Source organism: Rhinolophus sinicus, linkage group LG02, assembly GCF_036562045.2.
Source record: "Rhinolophus sinicus isolate RSC01 linkage group LG02, ASM3656204v1, whole genome shotgun sequence".
Classification (NCBI taxonomy): domain Eukaryota; kingdom Metazoa; phylum Chordata; class Mammalia; order Chiroptera; family Rhinolophidae; genus Rhinolophus; species Rhinolophus sinicus.
In genome coordinates, this window is record NC_133752.1 from 174,569,520 (window position 1) to 174,574,431 (window position 4,912).

Genomic DNA, 4,912 nt, shown 5'->3' on the forward strand with positions numbered 1-4,912 from the left:
AAAGTCAATGCAAGTGAGTACCAATATAGTTGGTTTATTACTTTATGAATTTAGATGTTATGTGCTTTAAATCATGAAACCAAAAAATAAGTATACAAATAATAAAAATTTGATCTAATATGTTTTGTCTTTGAAATGGTATCCATTATATGTATTATAAAGAAGATGATACTCATATTTTAACTATAATAGTTTACATACAAATACAAATTCTGAGATCAAACTGAATAACCAGGGGCACAACAAGAGTATCCTCAGTGCTCAGTTCTCCACATTACAGGGTGAAAGCTAGAAGTCTAATAGTTGTCTGTTCAAGAAAATTGAAAAGCACTGTTACCCTACTTGAGCGATCCTAATTAATGAAGTGAATACGTTATTCTGGGGCTGCAATTATTAGTGTCAGGTGTCTGTCAGGTGTCTGCACTAAATTCACAGTTGTTTGTAAGCTTCAAAATCTGAATTTGTACAAAATGGACCACAATTTTGGGATACTTTGCAAGTTATTAGAAATGGTAAAAAGCGCCACATTTCCAAATTAAATTTTAGATGTATTTTCCAAGTAATTGATTCCTTCTAGAAGTTTCTGGTCAACAGTTTATATTGATGAATACAAAATATGCCAAGCTTAAAATGAGAAAGATGTGCAAATCTAAGAAATCAGATCCATTCCTATTTGCATCCTAGAGCCTTTCAATCATCACTCCTCACAAAGAAATTACTGGCTTCAATCAGTGAAGTCTTTAGGCAGTTGTAACTCAGAGCAGAAATGTCTTCTTGACCTGGATAACAGCTGAAAAAGAAGATAATCACCTGGATAACAGCTGAAAAAGAAGATAATCAGATAAAGACAACTGTAGCATGACCTAAGTGGCAGACACATATACCATTCTCCACTGGTCAACTGAAAGTCAATTCATCATAAGCGATATCTAAAATCAGAACTCTCTGCTGATATGCCAAGTACAATGGAGGCAATACATAGATCTTGATTGCAGGTGAATTGACTACAGGAACTTGGGGAAATGGATTCATTGGTTATCTGCACTGGCTGGCTCCAAAGGAGAGAGATCTCCTTGATTGACATCATTCTGGTCAGCTTACCCATCTCCAATAATGTTTGTTGTGTGTAATATCTTTAGATGGCTTTGTTATGCAGCTCTCTCCAGATACATATGCCCATGGTGAGCTAGTGAACATTTTGGATGTTTTCTGGACACTCAGCAATCATTCAGTTGTCTGGTTTACCTCTTGCCAGGCATCTTTTGTTTACTCAGGATAGCCAATACATCCCACTTGGTTTTCCTCTGGCTGAAGCTAAAGATTAACAGGGTCATCCTTGGGATCCTTCTGGTGTCTTTTCCTTCTCCTTAATTATTAGTATTTCATTGAATGAGGAGTCCAGAAAACATAACTTGGGAATACAAAGTGAGTAAAACCCCAAAGGCTTTCCAATAGATTATCTTGAATCTGGGGGTTATAGTTCCCTTCTTTGTCTGATCTCATTTCTCTTGTTACTTTTCTCCCTATTTACATACACCAAGCAGATGAAACTTCATGCCACAGGGTCCAAAGACCCCAGCAGAGAGGTCCACATGAGGGCCATAAAGGCATTGATCATCTTTCTGTTCCTCTTCATTATGTATCATGGAATCCTTCTTGTAGTAAGCTCCAGCTTTCTTTCTTTTTTAATCTTATTAAATTTATTGGGGGTGACATTGGTAAGTAAAATTACATAGGTTTCAAGTATACATTTTTATAATACATCATCTATATATTGCCTTGTGTGTTCACTACCCAGACTCAATTCTCCTTCCATTACCATATATTTGACCCCCTTTAGCCTCTTCTACTACCCCCTCACCCCCTTACCCTCTGGTAACCACTAAACTGTTGTCTGTGTCTATGAGTTTTTGTTTGTTTGTCTTGTTTGTTTGTTGCTTTCAGTTTTATATCCCACATATGAGTGAAGGCATTTGGGTCTCAACTTTTCCTGACCTATTTCGCTTAGCATGATAATCTCAAGATCCATCCATGTTATTGCAAATGGCAGTATTTCATCTTTTCTCATGGCTAAGTAATATTCCATTGTATATATGAACCACATCTTCTTTGTCCAATCATCTATCAAAGGACGCTTCAGTTATTGCCACATCTTGGCCACCGTGAATAATGCTGCACTGAACATGGGGGTACATACAGAAGGTGCCAAAACAATGTATACACATTTTAAGAAAGGAAAAAACTATTAAAATTGTAGTACTCAATATATACTGATAACAAAAGATGAATACAAGTCATGTGTATACATTTGTGTGGCACCCCTGATGTGGAGAGAATAATCAGGCATCCCCGCCCCCTCCGCCAGCTGGTGACATTGACTGATGGGGCCTGCTAGTCCGAGAAGATATAAGGTCTTGCAAGCACTGTCCATCCTGAAGATGTTGTTTGTACTCTTATGGAAGCACCTTTGGCTGTATGCCACCTTTGTCTCTGTGGGGTATAAAGGGCCCGGCCATGTTAGGGGACTGGCACGGAGACCAGGCTGGCGCAGAGACAGAGAAGCTAAGGCAGAGACACGGCAGAGACCGTGGGCTGTGCTTTACGTACTGTGTTGCTGACTATGACCAACAGTGGGCCTATGGGGCCCGTGCCCAAAGGTGGCTGCTGTGGGCTGCTGAGAAGCAGGCTGCTGTGAGTTATGAGGCTGCTCCTAGCTACAGATTATAACATGAGAATGTCCAGCTGTACACAGCAGTAAAAACTCCTGGCTGTATCCCAGGAGGCCTGTGAATAAAGTATGTCTACTTTGCCTTCAGCTCCATGCATGTTCTTCTGGCTCCCCGAGACTCAGACACCTTACCCTCAGGATACCATCCACGTGGACATTGACCTGACACCTGGTATATCTTCACGGATAAATGTTTTCAGATTTTTGGGGTAGATACCCAGAAGAAGGATTGCTAGGTCGTATGTAACTCCATTTCTTAAGGAAAATTACTTTTTTGGGGAACCTCCATACTTTTTCCATAGTGGCTGTACCCAATTTACGGTTCCACCAGCAGTGTATGAGGGTTCCTTTTTCTCCACAACCTCTCCAGTGTTTGCTATTACATGTCTTGTTGATACCATGTTTCCTCGAAAATAAGACCTAGCCAGACCATCAGCTCTAATGCGTCTTATGGAACAAAAATTAATATAAGACTTAGTCTTATATTATGTTAGATAAGACCCTGTCTTATACCAAAATAAAAGCGGGTCTTAAAATTAATTTTTGGTTCAAAAGATGCATCAGCTCCAAAAGAGGTGATGGTCCGGTTAGGTCTTATTTTCAGAGAAACACGATAATAGCCATTCTAACAGGTGTGAGGTGGTATCTCATTGTAGTTTTGTTTTGCATTTCCCTAATAGCTAGTGAAGTTGAACATCTTTTCATATATCTGTTGACCATTTGTATCTCTTCTTTGGAGAAGTATCTGTTCAGGTCCTCTGCCCATTTTTTTAATTGGATTTCTTGTGTTTTTTGTTGTTATTGTTGAGTTGTATGAGTTCTTTATATATTTTGAATATTAGCTTCTTATTGGAGGTGTTTTTTGCAAATACCTTCTCCCATTCATTTGGTTGCCTCTTCGTTTTGTTAATGGTTCCTTTTGCTTCACCTAAGCTGTTTAGTTTGATATAGTCCCATTCATTTATTTTTGCTTTTACTACCCTTGCCTTTGAAGTCAAATCCGTAAAATCCTCTCTGCACCCAAGGTCTATAAGTTTAGTGCCTGTGTTTTCTTCTATGCAATTTATTGTTTCAGGACTTATATTTAGTTTTTTTGTCCATTTTGAGTTAATGTTGGTATATGGTGACATATAGCAGTCCATTTTCATTCTTTCGCATGTGGCTTTTCAATTTCCCAGCACCATTTATTAAAGGGGCTTTCTTTTCTCCATGGTATATTCTTGGCTCCTTTGTCAAAAATTATCTGCCCATATATATGTGGGTTTGTTTCTGAGCTCTCAATTCTATTCCATTGGTCTGTGTGTCTGTTTTTCTGCCAATACCATGCTGTTTTGATTATCGTCACTTTGTAGTATAAAATGAAGTCATGGAGTGTGATACCTCCAAATATGTTATTTTTCTTAGAATTGCTTTGGCGTTTCAGGTCTTTTGTGATTCCATACAAATCTGGTGATTTTTTGTTGTATTTCCTTAAAAAATGCCATTGGGATTTTGATGCGGATTGCATTAAATCTGTATATTGCTTTGGGTAATATGGACATTTTAACTGGATTAATAACCTTCACCTTACTGACTCCTTCGGGAAAACTTGTGGTGATGTTTGTGATTCCTTAGGGAAAACATTTGATGATGTGGTATAATAACTGTCATTTATCCATCAAGCCACTCATTCATTCATCGTTATGATGGGGAACAAACTGAGGGAGCTTTTTCTGAAGGTGCTAAGGATTGTGAAAGGTTTCTACAAAAGAAGGAATATTTTGTTCTATAGAGAAGCCTGAATCAAGGAGAAAGGAAACAAAAGACTCTCTCCCTTCTCCCAATTGATTGCATACACTTTTAAATTATATGCTATAGGAAATAATACCTAGAATTATTCTAAATTTTCCTTTGTGTTCCTTCTCAGTTCTTACTTGTTTAATTTTGAATCTAAGGTTATCATTGAGCCACATACATTTCTTTGTCTTTGCAGGAAAACAATCTGAATCACATGCTAAGATTTCATATCATTGCCTAAATGCTAAGGGGGTCTACTTCTTTCTGCCATATCCTGGCAAAGACTTTCTGCTCAATGAATAGGAGTATTTCAGGAAAACTGGTTATGGGGATGAGGTTTTAAAACATATTAGCCCTTCCTATAAAAAAATTGCCTACTTAGTCTGAACCAATAGTCAGTTGTTTTCT

General features: G+C 38.0%; 1 pseudogene; it reads left to right on the plus strand.

The window, feature by feature from the left end:
- Positions 1 to 953: 953 nt before the first annotated feature.
- On the plus strand, positions 954 to 4,509 carry LOC109454234 (taste receptor type 2 member 9; annotated as a pseudogene).
- Positions 4,510 to 4,912: the final 403 nt, after the last annotated feature.